Source organism: Planococcus citri, chromosome 1 (genome assembly GCF_950023065.1).
Source record: "Planococcus citri chromosome 1, ihPlaCitr1.1, whole genome shotgun sequence".
Taxonomy (NCBI): domain Eukaryota; kingdom Metazoa; phylum Arthropoda; class Insecta; order Hemiptera; family Pseudococcidae; genus Planococcus; species Planococcus citri.
The window spans coordinates 77,668,815-77,692,224 of record NC_088677.1 but is presented as its reverse complement, the minus strand read 5'-3'; the positions used below and the strand labels follow the sequence as shown (position 1 = coordinate 77,692,224).

Genomic DNA, 23,410 nt, shown 5'->3' with positions numbered 1-23,410 from the left:
GTAAAAAAACATAACTTTTGGTAAATTACTGATAACTTTTAATAATTTTTTAAAAATAAATTACTGGTAGTTTTTGGTAAAATTTTTAATTGGTAAATTATTAGTTATTTTATTTGGTGAATTAGGTACTGGTAATTTTTTGGTGAAGTACCAGGAGTTATTGGTAAATTACCGATAGTTTTTGGTGAATTACCAATAATATTGGTAAATTACAAAAAGTAAATTACTGGTAATTTTTGGTAAATTATCAAAAGTTTTTTGGTGAATTACCGGTAATTTTTGGTAAATTACTGATAATTTTTGGCAAATTACCAGTAATTTTTGATAAATTACCAGTAATTTTTGGTAAATCACCGGTAATTTTTGGTAAATCACCGGTAATTTTTGGTAAATTGTCAGTAATTTTTGGTAAATTGTCAGTAATTTTTGGTAAATTACCAAAATTAAATTACTGGTAATTTTTGGTAAGTTCCGGTAGTTTTATGGTAAATTACTGGTAGTTTTTGGTAGTAAGAAAATGTACACTTACGTTGATTACATTTCTAAAACTGATTCAACATTAAGCAAGATAAGGGTCAAACTTTACCCCCCTCTACTGTCTCCCAGGAGGGGTGTAAAAAGTGCCTCCGAGTCTTATTCGATGGCATTTGCTTTGTAGTATTCGAAAATCGACATTAGAACCTTCTCCCGCTAATTGTATCCGGTGCACAGTTCAAAAACTCCGATTTTTGCAAAAAAAATGCCGAAAAAACGCCAATTTTTAACCCCTTTAGACCCCTCTGTACACCCAAGGTAGAGGTATGCGAAAGTATTACTAGTCGATTCGCATTGTAATTGACCTGTAGAATCTGAAAATAACCATAAAAATGTCGATGGAAGGTCAGCGTGTCGTCTAGGGTTGAAAAACTGTAATTTTGGGGCATTATTGAGAAAAATGCTTAAACTTCACTCAGAAAATCTCAAATTTGAGGCATGCCTCTTCCTCAGATTTTGAAAGTAATGGTATTTTCGAACTCAGCGGGGTTCAATCATGTGGAATTGACACCAATATCGCCCCGTTAGCCCCATTTGGAAAAATGGGGGGTTGAACCCTCCCCCCAAATCACCCCCATTCCTCTCCTATGGTACTTGGCGATTGCCTCCCGGGCTTAAAAATTTTCTTTTGGTGTCCTTGTTCATCATACCAAATTTCAAAGCTTTATCAAATTTGCCGTTTACTTACAGTTTGCCGCTGAACTAATATAAATCTTTCGATTCGTTATTTACGGCAAACCGAGTATGCAATTCTATTAACACCGGGTCGCTGAGCGCGTCAGTTTGCTCGTTTCCACGGCGCTCTCGTGAGAACTTCTAAGCGACGCGGTCGATCCTGGAAATTTTTTGAATTAGTTACTGTATTCACTTAACTACTACAATTTGGAAAAGCAGTAGAACTATTCAAGGAAGAGAAAAGGAACATGAATAAGGTGTCCAAAGGGGGTTTTTCTTGTTTTTTGTTTTTTTATCAAGTATTTTTTTTTAATTTTACGTATGGATCGTTCCACAATTCGACCAAGATGTGGTAAGGGGAGTCGGCGATTTTTTCAAAAATTTTCATGTGGAAAGACCTTCCGAAGGGACGACCAATGGCGCAAATCGCAGGCCCTCTAGCCCATTTTTAACGGCAGCCAGCTAGGGGATGTCAAAGTTTTCAGTGAACCTAAAATATCGTCCATTTCAGCAGTGAATTGCTCGATAACCGCGATACCAACCAAAATGGCACTTTTTCCAATAGTTGAGGATTTTGAAAGGCTTCTTGGTGATGTCATAAAAATCAGTGTTGCCACTTTTTTCGTACGAAAAATTAGCTTGAAATGTTTAAAACCGTAGTTTTCATATCGTTCCGACTCTCAAAAATTCTGAAAAAAATATATTGAGGACAACTTTTCATGCTGAACAACATATTAAAAAATTGAGACGTCACGTTTGAACACTAGTGTGGCATTTGTTGATTTCAAAGTACTTAATCACAAAAACCGAACGAAGCGAGGGAAAAAGGTCTCCAAAATTTATTTGAAACATTTGCATAACAATTCGGTTTTTGTGAAACTATTGTATAGGAATTGATCAGTTTTCAAGCGAAGTGAATCGAATCGAATCGAATCGAATCATTCACAATCGATTGGTAATTGAAAAATTATTTGATTTTAGGTGAGTCATTCGCGAACGAATTGAATAATTTTTGATGAATCATTCGCGAACGAATGGATTCGTATAAGTGAGTCGTTCGCGAACGAATTGATTCGTATAAGTGAGTCGTTTGCGAACAAATCGATTCGTATAGGTGAGTAGTTCGCGAACGAATCGATTCACTTCCCTGATTTTTGGTGAATCATTCACGAACGAATTGTGAATAATTTTTGGCGAATCATTCACGAACGAATTGATTCATATAAGTGACTCGTTCGCGAAGGAATCGATTCGTTTACTTAATTTTCGGTGAATCATTCACGAACGAATTGAACAATTTTTGATGAATCATTCGCGAACGAATCGAGAAATTTTTGATGATCATTCGCGAACAAATTGATTCGCATAAGTGAGTCGTTCGCGAACGGATCAATTCATTTATCTAATTTTTGGTGAATCATTCGCGAACAAATTGATTCGTATAACTGATTCATTCGCGAACGAATCGATTTGTTTACTTGATTTTTGGTGGATCATTCGCGAACGAATTGATTTGTATAAAAGACTCGTTCGCGAACGAATTGATTCATTTACCTAATTTTTGGTCAGTCATTCACGAACGAATTGTGAATAATTCTTGGTGAATCATTCGCGAACGAATTGATTCGTATAAGTGAGTCGTTCGCGAACGAGTCGATTCGTTCACTCAATTTTTGGTAGATCATTCACGAACGAATTGAATAATTTTTGATGAATCATTCGTGAACGAATTAATTCGTATATGAGACGTTCCGCATGAAAAGGGACAACTTCGTTAGAAACGTAATTCTTCAGAAAACAGGTTTTTATGAAAAATGATCAAAATTTTCGTTTTTTACTTTTTGACGGAATCTTATAGGAAATTTAACGCGCTTTCCAATGGTATCACTGTTTTTACCCGTACGTGCTCGTAAATACTCATAAATTATACGTTTTAACTTTCAGCAGCCACCAAGTATCGAAAAAAAAAGTGAAAAACCCATCGGATGAATAAAAATTTCTACATTTTAGGTTATATACTACATTATTTTTTTATGTAGAACGCAAACTCAGGTCATAAAATGCGAAAAACGAAAAAAAAAAATCAAAAACTTTGAACGCGTTTTTTTCAAAACTATGTTTTTTGTTACCTCATTTTTGAAAATTCGTAGCGTTTCCGCATATGGGTCGTTTTTTTTGCTCTTTGGCTCATTTTTTAGCAAATTTTGTCTAGTTTAACGTGGTGTGCTTAACTCAATTTTTTCAAATCTCACGAAGTTGTCCCTTTTCATGCGGAACGTCTCATTATGTGAGTCGCAATTTCTGCCAATTTTGAGTAAACTTTAGAATTGTTCTGTCAATTTTCTTTCATTTTATATGATTTTCGGTGATCTTTTTTGAAATTTTTGAGAGTGACACCTGAAGAGTGGTTTTTTGAGGTGTCACTCTCGCTCCGAAACGGCTGGAAATGGTAGAATTTGCGCTCCGGGGGTTAGTTCTTGAAGAAACACAGCGATTCGCGCAAATTTCAAACGATTTTTTTGATTTCTTAATTTTGAAAAAAGCTGGTCAAAAAACCACTCTTGAGATGTCACTCCCAAAATCTGCTTAAATGTAGATAAACTCGTTAAACAGGTCGAGTATAATACATTACTCGATTTTTAGCTGCCCAACTGCATATTCACGCCTTCTGGAGCAAATTCAAAATTCTGGAGAAATTGAAAAATCGCGCTGGAGGCTCCAGAATAGCTGGAAATTGTGAAATTTGGATTTGGGGGGTTAATTTTGGACAAACTACAGCGATTCGCGTGAATTTCAAAAATTTCCACACAAGCCGGAAACTTTTGATTTTTTGGATTTCTTAATTTTGAAAAAAACTGGTCAAAAAGCCACTTTTGAGGTGTCACTCTCAAAATCGGCTCAAATGTGGATAATTTCGTCAAGCAGGTCAAGTGTAATATACAACTCGATTTTTAGCTGCCCAACTTCATATTCACGCCTTCTGGAGCAAATTCAAAATTCTGGAGAAATTAGAAAATCGCGCTGGAGGCTCCAGAATGGCTGGAAATGTTGAAATTTGGATTTGGGTAATTAATATTAGTTTTGGCACTTATTTTTATCATTTTTATTGATCAAGTACGAACTTTTTCAAAAAAGCATAAATCGCCAAAAACAGTCAATTTTGAATTTTTCAAAATTCGCCAAAATTCGAAAAATGTACTTGGGCAGCTGAAAATTTGGTTTTAGGGGTTTTAGATTATGTTCTTTCCAAAAATCGGAGTGTGACACCTCAGGAGGTTCCCTTGTATGTACAAAAAAAAAAAAAGCGAAAAATTCAAATAATGAAAACCAGATGTTTTTGAAACATGAAAAATAATGTTGGACGACGACGTGAGCTTTGACCATTACAATCTTTGAGTTGATCATTTCATGAAAACGGTGAATGTGGAAAATCATCGCTGATGAACGATATATTGTATCTTCCGAAAAAAAAAAATACCTCTAGAAACTCAAAGAACTCGCCCATTTTTTTCATATACTCACCCCATGACATTTGTTAGTACAATAAAAAAGAATTGATGGCGGACAAAATTGACCTAAATATAACACCACGTAGTGATTTTTCGAGTCAAAATACCCTTCGTAATGGTAATTTCGCCCAGTTTATACCAAAGTACTCGTATATACGAGTTTCGACGTTGTAACGAAGATTTGTCGATTTTGTTGTCTTTATAAACGTATCAATAACGCTGTTTCCTGATGTTGCTCCACATTTATCGTACGTGTGTGTACTCGAGGCGTATATTTGCGGAGTAATTTTCATATAAACTCGGGAAAAGGGGTTAGCAGGAAAAAGACGCGTGTAGTGGGATATTAATTTCTTCCTTTCGATACCGTCTTGGCTTGTGTTTGTGCACGAATACATTCACGTGTAATACGAATGTTGTATGATGTTACACGTATGTAGAATGTGGCAAGCTACATAAGTGTTCGAGTAAAACCAGTATGGTAGTTGTACAATGTACCTTACCTACACCATAATACATGTAATATGTAATAGTTGATGTGAAATGGATACAAGGTGAGAGGGATAAAAGTACGATGATGGTGGTGGCGACAACGACGACTACGACGACGTTATCGTACATCTAGGCGACAGAATCGAGGGGGGTTGATGGCGAGGGGTGAAAAAACGGACAATAATTCATAGCTGTCACACAGTTTTTCGTAATATAACAACGCGCAGATGAATCAGGGAAAAGAGAAAGCCGTATTACACGAATACAACTACAGGAAATGGAAACTTTAATTTCTAAAGCAGCTATACCCATCATCGGGCTGGTATGCTGTATAGTATCGAGGAGAAAGAGAAAAGATACTCAGCACCAAGCAGGCAAGCACCACTACCACTACTACGACAACTACGACGAATGATAGATGGATTACTACACGCAGCCAGCTCTACATAAGCCTTTGAAATGCGCTAGCAAAAGTTATACGTACTCGTGTATGTGTGTAAGTGTACGTACGCTTTTAATTAATGCGTTCTCGAAATTACGATGAAATGAGCAGTTCGTCGCGTCGTAGTCGTCGTCGTCGTTTCGTGCAAATGTTCAAATGCTGATGTGGTCGCGTCTGAGCCGAGCCGAGCCCATATCGCCGCACAGCCGACAATAAAGGACGAAATATCGTCAACTTTTTAGCATAAAAACGAAATTAATCTAGACGATTGCATCATGGAAAGCGAAAAATAGCTAGTCTCGGTAGGGCTGTCTCAGAGATGGCTCGCGGAACAAAATGGACGCGGAAAAGTAAGACAGACTGATGGAAAAAGAGTTGGTAGGGGGGGCAAGTCGGTCTATCGTTTTAAAATCGCAAAAGAGTGGAACCGGAGAGATGTAAAATTTTTGCGATATTGACTCGAAAGGGGATCATTTCCCGACCTCTGCAACCATCGTTATGTTATTTCTAAGATCAAATTGAAAAACCGATTCGCGAGTCTCCTGCATTAACAAAGAATCGTTTATTAACAAGTTGATTTGTTTTCAAACGAATTATTTACGTACTTACATATTTATGCAAATTGATTCATTTCTCAGTGAATTGTTCTTCAAGTATCAATTCATTCAAGGGAAACATTCAGCAACGAATTGATTAACTCTTTAATAATTTATGAATCAATTTGTTCGCGAATGATTCACCAAAGATTATTCAATTCGTTCGTGAATGATTTACCAAAAATTAAGTAAATTAATCGATTCGTTCGCGAACGAGTCACTTATTATACGAATCAATTCGTTCGTGAATGATTCGTTAAAAATGAATCAATTCATTCGTGAATGATTCACCAAAAGATTCGCCAAAAATCATTCAATTCGTTCGTGAATGATTTACCAAAAATTCGTTCGCGAATGAGTCACTTATACGAATCAATTCGTTCCTGGATGATTTACCAAAAATTAAGTAAACAAATCGATTCGTTAGCGACCATACGTAGGTACATACTTGATTTTAAATTTAAAAAATTGCTGAAAATTAAGTGAATAAATCACCAATAAACCAAATCAAACGAATGATAACACCATGAAAATTGACATAATAAATCAATCAACGAAAGTTGGAGTCGATTCGTTCGCGAACGATTCGCTCAGAAACGAAGAATCATTAGAGAACGACTGAATCGTTTGGAAATCAAATCAGATGATACATGATGAGACAGATCGTATCATTTTATAATCTCTTAATAAAGATTTTCAATGATTTGTTCGCGAACGAGTCGCTCAGAGGAGAAAAATCGTTCGCAAACGAATGAATCTCTGAAAAATCAAATTAAAAATACAGGGCGAGACTAATCTCGACAGTTTAAATTTTTTCATCGAAATCTGAACTCAATTCGTTCGCGAACCATTTGCTCGTGATCCACAAATCATTCGAGAACAACTGAATCGTTTGGAAATCAAATCAGATGATACATGACAAGACCAATCGTATCAATCTACATATAATCCCTCAATAGAAATTATTTTCAATGATTCGTTCCGTTCGTTCGTGAACGATTTGCTCAAAGAAGAAAAATCGTTCGCGAACGACTGAATCACTGAAGAATCTAATCAGAAATACACCACACAACTAAACTCGACAGTTTAAACTTCTGTCATTGGAATGTGGACTCATTCGTTCGCGAACGATTTGCTCATGATCCACGAATCATTCGAGAACGACCAAATCATCACCGAATCAAATCTAGTAAAGGAGGATGTGGCAAAAATTTGACTTATTATTCAAACCCATCAATATAAAAATTGAGAATAACTTCGTGAATCAAAATCAAGAAGTAACAGATCAATCGAGAGTGATACAAAACGGGTATTTTTTTCAATCATGCAATTATACATCGATACATGTACATATCGACTGATAATTTTCGACGTGGCTAATTTCGAATTAATCGTTAATTTCGACGATTTTCGTTCCCCGAGCGATCTCCTCGCCACACACAGCTTTCTCGGGCAAAACGCGAAGCACCACAGAACGCAGCGAGGCAAACGCAAATCACTTAAGCGTCTCGGGTAAAATACCTCTCTCTTAAGTCTTCCTAAGGCAATCCGAAGTGAACTGAAATTTCCGAATAATCCGCATTAAAAGGGAATTTCTCGCCAAAACTGCGCTCTGCGCTCGGTGCGGCTTTAAAACCTCATCTCTGTATTTTTTTTCAACTTCTCCGGTTAGAGAGTGAAAATTTCGGCCTATTTAAAAACTCCGCCATATATACAACTATGTAGGATTCGAGGCGATCGGAAGTTTAAAACGGTTTTCTTGTTTGGCAAATCAGGCTAACCTTGTCCAAATTTCGAGTACGGCTTTGAATAAAACATGACGCTCGCGACGGAAAACGATAAACGCATTTATTTTTTATGCGTCGAACAGAGCTATCGATTATATAGTGAATTTTTTCCCTCTATTTGTTCGGCGATATACTCGTACGTATATATTACTCGGTATACGATGACGACAAGACCGTCTATGATACATGTGGTTGTAGTGTGTGGTAAAAATGTTGCACGCCATTTTTCAATTTTTTTACCCCAACCGAGAGATATGTATTACGTACTATTTGCATTGTTAGTTTTCTACCTACAAAGTTACAGAGATGGTACCTGATAAAGATACTGTGTACATTAATTAAAATTTGTAACGTGACACGTTTTTTTTTCATTTTTTTTTTTTTTTTTTGGTTAAAAATTTTGTGTTTCTTTTTTTTCTATAGTTTTTAATATTCCTCACGATGGCGATAAATATCGAACCGAAATTTTTATTTACACTGATAGCTACCTCTACGTCCATCCTTCACATAATAAATAGGTACCTAAACCTATATATCAAAATCATTACTCAATAACACGTGCATCGATACAACTCTCACACCCACACATCTGCTTAAAAATGCTGTCAATGTCTCACTATGAAAATAAAACACCCCGAAAAATGGATTACTGTACGATAAACACCAGCACTCTAGTGTTGGAAAAATTATATAAACTGCCAAGATAAACCTAGAAGATCAATTTTTTCAACGCGGAAATATCAAAATAGTAAACGAAAAACTTACACATAGTTTTTACAACTCTGAAAAACTTTTATTTTTCTTCACTTTTAGCCAGGCAAGGCAAGGCAAGGCAACGCGTAACGTAACCTAACACACGAGAAGTTTAATTTTAAAAAATTTATCCCCCGAGTGAACGTTAAACCGTCTTTTTGCTGGCTGCTGATTTGGGCCCGGCCGCTCAGCCTCTTCAACCATCGTCGCGTTGTGCTCGAATAAGGATACGCACCCAGTTTCGAGCTTTCAACTTTTTATGGTCATTTTGAAAACGCTGTTTTCTACAGTATTTGAATAATTTATCATCGACTTTCGCGAGCGGCTCGGTTAACGTCGTCTCTTTTTTTTAACGACTCTGTCGCCCGTCTTATACTCGATATATTTTCTAATTACGTGGATCAATTTCAATTCATTTTTACAACGTATATTAGCCCATCATACTCGTATACGAATAAAGTCGCATGTTTTCCCCTTACGAAGCGAAGAAAAAAAATCTTTCCTGCGATGATTATGTTTATTTAACGTCGGAGTAAAATTGGATGAAAATAGAAATGCTTTAGAAAAACCTGGATTTTACATGCAATATCCAAAATTCATCCACTCAAAATCCTATATTTATACTGAGCTTTAGATCGATAGGTAGGTACAATTTATTCGCAGCAGCTTTTTGAAGCAACGAAGGTTTCCTCACAATATTTTCAAAATACTTAACGATAGATTTCGTCTTTCATTCTTCAGAAAAATATTCTGCGTGCGAAAAATTCCAGGAATTCTAAAATTTTATTAAAAGATTGTGTCCGCAAAAAAAAGTCAGAAATTTTAGCTGCTCTTACTCGATGTCTTAATTATGATCAAATTTTCAAAAATTTCAAAATCGCCCAAAAATTGAAGAAAAAATATACCTATTTGTAATTTTTTGAATTTGCGACATTATTGAATAGAAAAGCTAGACTATTAGTCCGGCATATGACATGAGAGTAATTGCACCCCCCCCCCCGCCGATCCTCCGGGACAACTTTTTTCTTAAATGGGACATCCTAAGGAACATTTTAAAGCAAACTTTCCCCAAAAAAGTTGGTCTTACTTACAAAATGGCGGCCATTTTGATTGACAGGTCAGCCGAAATCGCAGATTTTGCGTTCCAACATAGGACGTGTACGAAATTTTTCAAACCTTACAAAGTAGATCGGAAGATCATGCAAAAATTTATCACCTGTCAAAATTTCAAGTGCTAAAGTGCGTTTTTCGATTTTTGGTGAATTTTTGAAAATCCAATTTAGGCCAAAAATGAGGGAAAAAATCAAAATTTTACCAAATTGACCAAGAGAGCTGAAATTTGGCATATACTCTATTTTCGACATGCCAAATCGATTGGAAACGGTTTCAACTCGTTTTGAGCAGTTCTGGAGCCTCCAGCAGATTTTTGAAACTCGAAATTCCCACCAAATTCCAACAAATTGAAGTTGTAAAGCAGAAATTTATTCTAAAAACTAATTTCAATACGCTACGAAGTACTGCAGGTAAATTTCAAGTCATTTCAGAGCCTCCGGCGACTTTTTTGAAAATTACTGGAGCCTCCAGTAGATTTTTGAAACTTGAAATTCCTGCAACATTAATGTATCAAATGGAGTTGGCAAGCTGAAATTTACTTCGCAGACTACATGGTGGTTTCAAATGGTTTTGAAGCTTCCAGCTACTTTTAGAAAATTTCAATTTTCCAAAAAAACGCCATACGAACTTTCAAAAAGTCGCTGGAGGCTCCAAAACGACTTGAAATCCACCATGCAGCAGTCAACTTCCTACCGTATTGAAAATTAGTTTGCAGAATGAATTTCGACTCTCCATCTCAGTTTGATAACATTTTGGGGAAATTTCAAGTTTCAAAAATCTGCTGGAGGCTTCAGGAATTTTCAAAAAGTCGCTGGAGGTTCCAAAACGACTTGAAATCCACCCGCAGTCAACTTCGTAGCGTATTGAAGTTAGTTTGCAGAATGAATTTCGGCTTTCCAACTCCATTTAATGATATTTTGTGGGAATTTCGAGTTTTAAAAATCTGCTGGAGACTCCAGTAATTTTCAAAAAAGTCGCTGGAGGCTCTAAAATGACTTGAAATTCACCTGCAGTACTTCGTAACGTATTGAAATTAGTTTTTAGAATAAATTTCATCTTTACAACTTCAATTTGATGGAATTTTGTGGGAACTTCGAGTTTCAAAAATCTGCTGGAGGCTCCAGAACTGCTCAAAACAGTTTGAAACAGTTTCCAATCGGTTTGGCATATCGGAAATTGGGTATATCCAAAATTTCACCTCTTCAGGTCAATTTGGTAAAATTTTGATGTTTCTCTCATTTTTGGCTTAAATTTGATTTGTAAAAATTCACCAAAAATCGAAAAACGCACTTTAGCACTTGAAATTTTGACAGGAATTCCGAATATTTTGGAATCTTGAAACTCTAAATTCACTTACCAACTCGTAAGAACTTTCTATTCAGCATACTTAAATGAAAAAAATACCATTTTTTTTTTAAATTTTCGCTCTTGGTAATCGGCTGGCGATGGCGGCTCTAGAATGATTCTAAACCATCACAAATTGACTCGATCCAATCAAATTTCAGCTTTTCGCGCTAATTTGGTCGAATTTTGGATTTTCTTCAAAAGAAATGGGTCAAGTTTAAGATTTCAAAAATTCGCCAAAAACAGAAGAATATATTTCAGCAGCTGAAATTATTTTCAGGTCATTGGATTCTTTTTGATTCAGTTCAAAAAATGTTGTGATTCCTCCCTTCTCATAGTGCTTATAAAACACCTAGAAAATATAAATAAGTAAATATAATACTAAATATATGATTATTGATAATTAATAATTATTTTTCGTAAACATTTTCCTCACCAAAAATTAGCATAATAACTAATGAAAAAATGCATTCCAATTTGTTTCAGGTGAGTCAATTTTTCGTCACAAGAATAAATTATTATCTACTTTGTACGTAATCAAACACACATGAAAAGGTAAAAAAATACAATTCAAGTACGAGCACTTAGATAATCAGTAGATCTTTTTTTTGAGTATGAAAAGAATCTGAAGAAAGATACTATGATGAATTGAGTTCTTTTACTCATTTTTCAAACAAAAACACCAAGAAATTTGAATTTCCCTGATTTTTTTCAATTCTAAATAATGATCTTAATCAACCGAATTACCCGCCCCTCATCACGACCCAGTTGTCGTTTGCCTCGAAAACTGAAAGGTTGGAAGAGCACACAAATCAAGAAAATAAAACCAAAATTCGTATTCGGCACTTTCAAAAACGTATTATTCGATAAATGTATCACACAATTTTGTCAATATTTGCAGGTATTGAGCATAAAAAAGGGGCTGCTAGAAGGCGTAGTGGGAGTCCGTCTCATATTTGTGTTCAGCACCTTTAAAATTCGATATACCTATCACATGACTTGAGAATTTTTTTGAGGGGAGGTGCAGCACTCCTTCCCATGGAATGCGTCATTTTTGAACATAGAATATTTCAAACTATTATACAAATTTACTGATTAAAATTTTTTCACATTTCTGAATAATGGATGGAAAGTTGAATTTTCAATTTAAAAAGACAAAAAAGAGACACCAAGACACCCTGTATAAGTTCTTCACTTTTCTCAGAAATTTTCCTTTGCTTTTCTAACTTGCAGTTCAGCAATTCGCAAAATTCCACCGGGTCGACCGCGTCGTTCAGAATTTTCCACGAGAACGTCGTGGAAACGAGCTAACTGACGCGCTCTGCAACGAGGTGTTAATAAAATTGCCTACCCAGTTTGCCGTAAATAATGCATCACATTATTTGGGCTTCTAATCGCTGATATCGACTTCCGCTGACGATTTTTTTCCCTCTGTGCTTCTAAAAATACTTGTTTTCGGTTCACATTGAATCTTGAAATGTGGTTTAAAAACAAATTATGTATTGTTTATTCATCTTTTGACGTTGTTATTCAAAAAAATATCGTAGGGTTACTTTAATAGTAAAACAATCACCTTTTTAAAACTTAAACACTGCACTACGAGAACTCCTGACATCAGTAAACTTGAAATAACCCTCCGAGCGATGAAAATTTTCCAATCCAACTCGCCAGATTTCATCCGAGAGACACGAAAGGTATGAAATAGCACAATTTAAATCACGATAAAATGAAAATTTCAGGGTACCTAAATTCGATTAAGTCCTTTTTCCAACATTTTCAATTCGAGTTGAGATATTGCACGAGCACTTTCACCATAAATTTTGATTTATACCTTTATAAGATTATCCCGTCTCAAAAATTTGCAACAACAAAAAATAGCAAAATATCGATTATCGTTACAAAATATATTCGTATTCGTATTTGGTACGTAAAACAAAGACAAAGACTCGATTGAATTTTAAATTTCGATGGCAACGAACTGAATTTTTTTCCTCTTTCAAAGTGTCCTACACCAAGGTCAACTGGGAAAGGGACAGAGAGCACAGTTAAGTAATACGAAGTTACGAGTTTTCAATAAATGCAAATGAAAAATACCATGAACGGAAATTGAAAACCTTTGACTATATATACATGGACTGCTATCTCCTATTGTTGTTGAATGGGAATCGTGAAGCCAAAGCAATAGAGGTACTAGATCGGGACATGGGCTCTGAGCATGCGCGAGATTTCGTTGCAACGAGCGTAGCGGTTGTTGGAACGTAGGAGGGTGTTCGTCGCTCCGTGGTTCACCGTGATTGGAAGGTGCGAGGGTGGGTGGGATTCCTGCGCGCGCATGAAAATTCCCGATGCTCCCGATCTAGTACCTCTATTACTTCGGCTTCATCGGCAACAATGAAGATAGTAGTCCATGTATATATAGTCAAAGTTGAAAACAGATTAACTTCGAACCAAGGGTCCACCTCGTACAATTTTTATTCCACGAAGGAAGAATTTCGCATTCAAATAATTTCAAAATCATCACTGCAGTATTTTTACAACATCTTCATAGTGGTTATTTCACCACATGCATCAGAAAATCGCGTTCACAATAAACAGGATGAACTCGAAGCACGTAGCATCGAAATGATTTTACGAAATATTCGCTTAAGGTTTTATCCAAATTAACAGAGCGCCAGATGCGATGTAATAAGTAAGCTGCTACAACAGTGAAAAGCCTCGTCTAAACAATAGAGGTAGCATTTCATCGTGAAATTTTACATCTCAAATGGACGGAAAAACCTCTAAGATTCGACCGACAAAACAGAGGTAGAATAGTTGAAACGTCGAGTCAGCCTACAACCTCAGTTGGTGGTATTTACGGGTGGTGGATAATTTTGCTGCTGCGTATGACCTTCTTCTCGAGCTGGAATCAAAGGTGTGCCAATAGAGGAGGGATGTCTTCCCCTCCCCCTCACCTCAAACAGAAAAATTCAGGCAAATAGTTGGAGATTTTTGGATAAAATTCATCTGACACATCGCCCAATAATTCTGGCTCTTCAACCCACCCCCTCCACTCTTCACAGATTCCTCTTATCGTACGTCAAAAATCAACACCTCAATTTCGAACCACTTGAACCAGCCACTGAACCCAAACCTTCGGGAACTTTCACTCATCTCCTTCATCTCCCTCTTCCCACGACAAACTTTCAGCAACCCACCATTCAAAAAAAAAAAAATACCCGTAAAAAGTATAAAAAAAGAAAAGAAAAAATCGCTTCATCGAGTTATTCTCCGGGTCGCTCGTTGAATTATTAACGTGTTTAAAATCATGAATAATCGTAACAAGACGAAGGTGTGCTTTAAATAATTTAGATTCCTTACCCTTCTGGTGTAGTATAAGTTGAACATAAAAAGCGAAATGAATGAAAAATACCTTACGCGAAAACGTAAAAAAAAAAGGCAAGAAAAAGGTGAAAAGAGTCTCGAATACGTCACCTCCTATCGTCGTTTCACCTTTCACATTAATATAGACAGGCTAATACGCGTACAATCGCGAAATCTATTTAAATCAAACTCCGCTTATACATCAAATTAACCGAGACAGCTGAAAATTACGACGTTGACGAGTAAATCAATAAATCATCAACTTGTATACAGATATGTATAGGTATATACTAGTGCATAGTTGTGTCGTACTATTTACCCCCGTTAACTCTGTCTGGCCTTATAGATTTGCGTACGTATATCGTAAAAACCATATACTCGGTTATTATTACGTGGCTATATTTTTCACGCGATTTTTTTCTTCTTCTTCTTCGCCATTACCTTCTTATGCCTATAAATACCAAAACTTTAGAGCCGATGGATGGATAGATGGATGGATGATGTAAGGATGATAGATAGGTACGATTTTTGTCAAGGTACTCGTATAATATGCCTGCCTGTACGAAAAGTACGCCCAATTGATATCAACAGTTCAACTCGTAATATTCGTGTCAACGCCACAACAACGTGATCTATTACGAAGTTTCCCTTTTGAAAATATCGCCAATTTTATTGCTCGTGTGCTATAAAAATATTTTCGTGCCTCTTGGGAAAGGTAAAAAAAAAACCTAGATTCAACACATCGTGTCAAAATACGAATAGGTACATCAACGTATTACGTATACGTACCGACAAGAAATTTCCTTATGTCATCTTGACGTATGATCTGCTTCAGAGAACTTTTAAATTTCCAAGTACTCGATTATGAAATTTGAGATATTTTGGTCCATACGACGTGTGAGATGGTATACGAAATTAAATCAACTTTGAAACCACAAATCGAAATTTCCGAACGAAAAATACGAATCAGAAATTTTATGAAAATTACATCTTCTTCCGCCAAAATAACAATGAATTATCATCAAAACCAACCCTCCTAGTTTCTAACCAAATATTTCTAATTATGCAAAAATAAACAATGACGTCACAAAAAATGATTTTTTTTTAAATTAAACTTTTTCACGAAGTAATAATTTTTAAAAAATAAACAAGGTTTATGAAGTAATTTTTAAAATGAAAACCAATGCTTACTTTTATACCAACTTTTTGTTACAATTTGAAAAAAAATCAAATTTTTAACCCCCCCCCCCCCCCCAAAAAAAAAAACTTAATTTGTGCCATCCAGAAAACGTTGATTGACCTTGGAAGTTTACAAATTCAAACAGTAATTTCATAATAATTTTAGGAAAAAAACTATTGGCACGAGCAAATCGAAGCCAAAAGCTCTCATATATTCGAGATCATTTTTGATGTAAAAAAATCATTTTATCAGCTCCAACATATTTCAAATTGGAACAATAATTGCTTCGAAACTCGAATTCTAAAATAGAAAATAAAATTGACTGAAGCAGAGCCAGGCAGAAGCTTTGAAAAATGAGATATTCGAGGAGTAAACCGACGTTGGTTTTTTGGATATTTTTGATATTTTTGAAAGTCGGTCAAATGTTGAGATATGCAAAATATTGGGACTCAAAATTCTCTAAATTTTGTAAATTGCGAGGTTATATGCGTTAGATATTTTCAAATATCATCAAAACAGAAGAATATGTACCTAATTTTATAAAAATCCGGAAGCTATGAAAAAGAATTAATTTTTTTCAAAATTTCAGAAACTTTCTCCAAATCCAAAAACATTTTTTTAAACGGTGTAATTTCAGTCTTTCCTTCAGTTCTGGGAAAAGTTCGGAGGGTAACAATATGTTAACTTTATCCAATATTCTCATCAGGTGATTCTAACTTCGATTTTTACCAGATAAACAGATCTACGTACTTTTTGATCAATCAGTGAAGTGTTTATTTTTGAATTTTGGTTCACAAGGCAACAGCTCCAACATTAATATACTCCAATTTTCTACAAAATATGGTTAGATCAGTTCGAAAGAACATGAATCTTTTAGGTGATAAATTCTTTTTTTAATTCTTAAGAAATTCAACAATTTTATCAAAAAACAGGACGTTTTGAAAATTTTTAGTAAAAATGTGACACTTTCTTTTTTTTTTTTTTATCAAAAAAATCATATTAGATAAATATCTAATTACAACTTTTTGGTCAAGTTGAGATTTTTTTCAACTATTTTCAACGAAAAAGTGGGAATTTTGAGCAATTTTCGACAAAAAGCAAAACTGATAAAATCTAAAGGCAGAATTTTTCGCCATTTTCGGGCCATAAAAGTGAGATTGATTGATTTTCGGCAGAAAATAAGACGTTAAAAATTTTAGCAAAAAGTGCAGTTTTTAGCAATTTTTGGCAAAAACTTGGAACTTTTTCCTTATTTTTGGCAACAAAGTAAGTAGCAAAAAACAAAACTTTTTGGAAAAAAGTGAGAATTTTTAGTTAATTTTAACAAGAAGCAAAATTTTGATATTTTATCAAAAAACCTTCTGACAAACGAATGAGACTTGGCGGTTTTTGGGAAAAAAGTGAGACTATTGAAGATTTTTTTTTGCAATAGAGGTAAATTTTATCCTATTTCTGGCAAAAATGAACCCTATTGACAATTTCCAGCAAAAAAAAGAGGTTTATTGGAAATTTTTGAAAAAAAAGTCAACATTTTTTTTTACAATTTGGGACAAAAAACAAAAGTTTTAAAATTTCAGCAAAAACTGGTGGTCTTCAAGGAAATTAGAGTCTGGAAAAAAGTGAGACTTTTAAAGATCTTTTTGATACCGAAATTTTGGCAAAAAAACAAGACTTTTTGGCAATTTTGGGCATACAAGTGAGAAGTTTTGACAAATTTCTTAGTAATTTTAGAGAAAACAGCGTGACTTTTGGGGGAATTTTCGATCAAAATGACTTTTCGGAACTTTAAGCAAAAAAGCAACAATTATTTTCAGCCATTTTTGGCACGAGACGAGACTTACACTGGAAAAGTATTGCAGCTGATGAAAAACAATACATTTTGGGCAATTTTTGGCATAGAAGTGAGAAATTTTGATCAACTTTCAGCCTCTTTAGCTCTTTTTGAGAAAAAAAAAACAAGTTTTCGTCGAAGTGAAAACTGTTTGAGACATTTTAGTTTAAAAAATACATTTAGGCAATTTTTAGGCTTTTTAGCAATTTTTAAGAAAAAAGCGAGACTTTTGGACAATTTCCCATTAAAATAGCTTTGGAAATTAATCATTTGCTAATGTTACTAGTTTTTTTGTTTTTTTTTTTTTTTTGAAAAAAGTGAGGCCAAAATTTAGGAAAATTGAATTTTTGAAAATTAAAAAAAAAGTAGGTAACTTTGATAACCAAAGTTTTGAAAAAAATTAGCAACCACCCGGGAATTTTAACTTCTTTTCCTTCCCCTCTCCTCCCTCCAACAAGAAAGCAACCATTTCTGAGCAAATCCTGAGACCCCCAAGTAGTTTTTAGTTTCTTGTCGGATCCATGATTTTTAAATTGTTGATAAAGGGTGTCCATTATTTTTGGCAAGTCATTTTCCCTGACTTTTCCAGATTTTCCAGACCAATTTTTCGGGCCATTTTTTCAAATTTTCAATACTTACCCCATACTTTAATTAAAGAAGAAGTCGCTGGAGAGGAAGGGGGTTCATTTTTTTTAATACGTTGCTTTTCGAACTGGATACTTCTTCGGCTATAAAAAACAGCTAAACTTTGATTAATGACTTTTTCAATTTTAATTTCAATTTTTTTTTAAAATCAAACATGCAAGAAACTCGTAAAACTTTGAGATATGTTTCATTGGGTGCATTTTTTTAAAATTCTAGCAATTTTGCGAGATAATTACGAAATTTCCTGATTTTTCCCTGACTTTACTACATTTTCGAAATTCCCTAACTTTCACTAGTTTTCCAGATTTTCCAGAAAATGGACAACATCTTGAATACTTGCAGATACAAGTTTAGGATCACACAGAATAAATCAAAAAATCATCCAATAATACCCCACCAGATCAAATTACAAAAACCGAATTGAATTTCATTTTTGAATTTTCAAAAATTCAAATTTGACTCAATTTCCACAGGTAAATAAAGTTTGATGAACTTGAAATATAATTTTGAAACTCAGTTCATGGTTTCAAGCTCTTCAAGAGACCTACAGCAAATTTCTGGATTTTTTGGTGTTTCTTGTGACAATTTTTCCAAATCCAGAAAATCTAAAAATTTACTAAAGACTCCAAAAACACTCAAGTTAGCCACCAATCGATCTAGGAGACTTAATCTACCCAGATTTCAATAAATTTTGACATTTTTAATGCAAAATACAAAAATTTGCCCAAATTTGAAAAATGAAATTCAATTTTAGAATTTTAACTTTTGATAGTGTACTTTTGAGAATCATTTCAGTTTTTCTGATAGCCAAGAAACTTATCTTTTCACTTCGAGTAGTACCATTCTTACCTCTTTTACACTCATTCAACTTGGATACCACCCTTTCCCCCTCACCTTCATAACTACTTTCTTTTTATTACAAAAATGACACAAATTTTAGTTGACAGACAGCTTTTCCTTTCATTGGACCACCATGAAGCTATTTTTGTTGACTTATCAGCCAATCAACAACACTTCATCATCAGATCAGTTCAAAACCCCTCCTAGAAGAAGTTCAAAAACCTCAAATAAACACAACGTGCAATTTTCCAACTCACCTTTTACAGAAAACAGCTTCTCGACAAACAATCCAAATCTTCCAATAAAAACCCACGATCAAAAACTTCTCCACGGATTAACCTTGAATACTGAGAATAGAAAATAAACCATCTCAAACGTACACCGACGATATCGACGTTAGGAAATCCCCACAGCGCAGCGCAACAAAATCATGCAGTCAATTCTGAAACAGAACACCTGTCACATTACACAATTGTCAAAAAATCAACGTACACCCTACCCACGTACCCACGTTAGTTTTTCCTTCTTCTTTTCATCACATAGCTTTTGTACGTACTACGTACAAGTATCAAAGAAACCCAACAAAAAGAGAACTTATTTCAGTCGCCGGCAGCGTCTGGCCGTATTAAAATACCGACTTGGAACCGTTTACAGTTACAAGGGAACCTCTACATAGGATGCATTTTTTACACGCTGCCGAGCAGGAGCAATATATCAGCACGAGACAAAAAGGAAAAAATCCCGAATCCGGATTAGTTGTAGGTGACACGTCAAGTTTAAGGTTTGTGTGCGGCGCAAGGCGCATTCTACACTTAAGTAATAGCAAACACTTCAATTTCCTGTGCAAAAACGAAACCGCAGGGAAAACAAAACGACTTCGACATCGTCTCTTGACAGTTCGGTAATGAAGACTTTATGCTATCAAAACGTCGACAGTTTTCTCGCCTTTACCTTCATCGCCTTCGCTACTTCACTTCGTCCGGCATCTTGGAGCTTTTCTTTTTTCTTGTTTTATGTTGATGTGTGTATTGAGTTTTTAGTAAAACACACGTCGTCGTGTGTCGTCGCGATGAGGCTTTATATTTTTCTTTCTCTCGTGCTTTTCATCTACCCCTGCGTGTATTTTTTTTCTCTTTTGCTTTTAAAGTATATGGTAACACCGACGACGACGAAGCGACTAACGATGAGTCGATGTTTATAACGTATAAAACCCATTTTTAACGTTTACATTATTGGTTTACTTTATATGTAAAACGCGATCACCGCCGTAAAAATGATGCGATTACATCGTTAAATGTTTCTCAGATTTTTCTTCCTTCCTTCCTCCCTCCTTTCTAACCCTCCTCGAGCCAGTCTTCTTGCTTGAGAAATACATACTAGATGCGCGCGATCAACGCCATCGCCATCACCACCAGCACGGTGAGATCGTGTAAAAAGTTATATTTTCTTCGTATTATTAACAACGTCAATTCGCAGATACGATAAGACGTAATTCGCGTAGAAATTTCACCCTTATCGTGGCGCTAGCGCGATCGCGAAAGCCCTATTATAGCTATGCCTCCTCTTTGTAGCTCTTTATCTTGTCGACGACGCGACGTAATCTTCTTACATGCATTTATTGCCTATGTGTATGTAATGTATGTAGTACGACAAAAGAAAACGATATTTTTCAGTGTGTTTTTATAGTCGATGTGGTTGAAGTAAGCGAACGAACGACGACACCGTGAAAATCGATTAGCTTTGCACGATTTCAATGCACTTTCCATATCTGTCATTTAGACGTAAAAAGTACTCGTTTCAATACGTTTATTTATTTATGAAAATACAATATTCTCCCCCCCCCCCAAAACAACAGGAACATTAAAAAAAAGAGAATTTTGAAACCGTGAGGTGATTGAACCTCCATCGTCTGTCAGTCTCTTCTCCCTGAATTTCTGAAACTTCTCAAAAAGTGGTCCAGAAGTAAAAAAATGATCCTATTAGTCCGGCATATGACAATAGGAGTAATTGCATCCCCCCCCCCGCCCGCCAATCCTCCGGGACAACTTTATTCTTAAAGGGGACATCCTAAGAAACATTTTAAAGCAAACTTGCCAAAAAGAAAGTTGGCCTTACTTACAAAATGGCGGCCATTTTGATTGACAGGTCAGCCGAGATCGCAGATTTTGCGTTTTAACATAGGACTTGCACGAACTTTTTCAAACTTTACGAAGGTAGATCGAAAGATCATGCAAAAATTCATCACCTGTCAAAATTTCAAGTGCTAAAGTGCGTTTTTCGATTTTTGGTGAATTTTTGAAAATCGAATTTAGGTCAAAAATGAGAGAAAAAAATCAAAATTTCACCAAATTGACCAAGAAAGCTGAAATTTGGGATATACCCTACTTTCGACATGCCAAATCGATTGGAAACGGTTTCAACCCGTTTTGAGCAGTTCTGGAGCCTCCGGCAGATTTTTAAAACTCGAAATTCCCACAAAATTCCATCAAATTGTAGTTGTAAAGCTAAAATTAATTCTAAAAACTAATTTCAATGTACGCTACGAAGTACTGCAGGTGAATTTCGAGTCGTTTTGGATCCTCCAGCGACTTTTTGAAAATTCCTGAAGCCTCCAGCAGATATTTGAAACTTAAATTTTCACAAGATTTCATCAAATGGAGATGGACTGCTGAAATTTACTCCATACTCCAATTTTAACACCCTCTGAATACGACTTCTGGTAGATTTCATGTCATCATAGAGCCTCCAACGACTTTTTTGAAAATTACTGGAGCCTCCAGTGGAGTTTTGAAACTTGAAATTTCCCCAAAATTTCATCAAACTAAGATGGAGATTCGAAATTCATGCTGCAAACTAATTTCAATACGCTACGAAGTTGACTGCTGGTGAATTTCAAGTCGTTTTGGAGCCTCCGCAACTTTTTGAAAGGTTGTATGATGTTTTTTTTGGAAAATTAAAATTTCCTAAAAGTAGCTGGAAGCTTCAAAACCATCTGAAACCACCATGTTGTCTGCGAAGTAAATTTCAGCTTGCCAACTCTATTTGATAAATTAATGTTGGGGAAATTTCAAGTTTCAAAAATCTACTGGAGGCTCCAGTAATTTTCAAAAAAGTCGCTGGAGGCCCTAAAATGACTTGAACCCACCTGAAGTCGTCTTCAAAGGGTGTTAAAATTGGAGTGTAGAGTAAATTTCAGCTTTCCGTCTCCATTTGATGAAATTTTGTGAAAATTTAAAGCTTCAAAAATCTGCTGGAGGCTCCAGTAATTTTCAAAAAAAAGTAGTTGGAGGCTCTAAAATGACTTGAACCCACCTGAAGTCGTTTTCAGAGGGTGTTAAAATAGGAATGTGGAGTAAATTTCAGTTTTCCATCTCCGTTTGATGAAATTATGTGAAAATTTAAGTTTCAAAAATCTGCTGGAGGCTTCAGGAATTTTCAAAAAGTCGCTGAAGGATCCAAAACGACTTGAAATTCACCTGCAGTACTTCGTAGCGTATTGAAATTAGTTTTTAAAATAAATTTTAGCTTTACAACTCCAACTTGATGGAATTTTGTGGGAATTTCGAGTTTCAAAAATCTGCCGGAGGCTCCACAACTGCTCAAAACGGATTGAAACCGTTTCCAATCGATTTGGCATGTCGAAAGTAGGGTATATCCCAAATTTCAGCTTTCTTGGTCAATTTGGTAAAATTTTGATTTTTTTCTCTCATTTTTGAACTAAATTCGATTTTCAAAAATTCACCAAAAATCGAAAAACGCACTTTAGCACTTGAAATTTTGACAGGTGATAAATTTTTGCATGATCTTTCGATCTACCTTCGTAAAGTTTGAAAAAGTTCGTGCAAGTCCTGTGTTAAAACGCAAAATCTGCGATTTCGGCTGACCTGTCAAGTAAGGCCAACTTTTTTTTTGGCAAGTTTTCTTTAAAATGTTCCTTAGGATGTCCCCTGTAAGAAAAAAGTTGTCCCGGAAGATCGGTGGGGGGGGGGTGCAATTACTCCTATTGTCATATGCCGGACTATATGACGTAGTTCAACATTTTCCTCCCAAAAATTGGAAAAAAAATTGTATGAAATGATTTCAAAATATTCACCATCTTTTGGCCTGGACCACGGATCTCTGAACCTTGCTCTCGAGTATTTTTTTCTCCATTTCTAAAAATTTTGAGATACGATTTTTTCTGTTATGATTTCGTGTTGCTTGGACTTGAACAATTTTTGGAGACATTTTCACCAAGACCTGTAAATAATATTTTGAAACAAAATTTACACCACAGTTCATTTTTTTCACCCTTGCGAATCAGAAATCA

The 23,410-nt window shown here is 35.4% G+C and overlaps 1 protein-coding gene and 1 long non-coding RNA gene across 4 annotated transcripts in view; one reads left to right on the top strand and one right to left on the bottom strand.

Moving 5' to 3' along the window:
• LOC135834789 (voltage-dependent T-type calcium channel subunit alpha-1H-like) overlaps positions 1–23,410 on the top strand; it is a 472,203-nt gene that overhangs the window by 246,190 nt on the left and 202,603 nt on the right. The window lies entirely within an intron of this gene.
• Positions 19,358–23,410, bottom strand: part of LOC135834927 (uncharacterized) — a 191,803-nt gene continuing 187,750 nt past the window's right edge. Inside the window, exon 6 of the long non-coding RNA XR_010556794.1 lies at positions 19,358–19,543. This is a non-coding gene — a long non-coding RNA (uncharacterized LOC135834927). The remainder of the gene's footprint in view (positions 19,544–23,410) is intronic.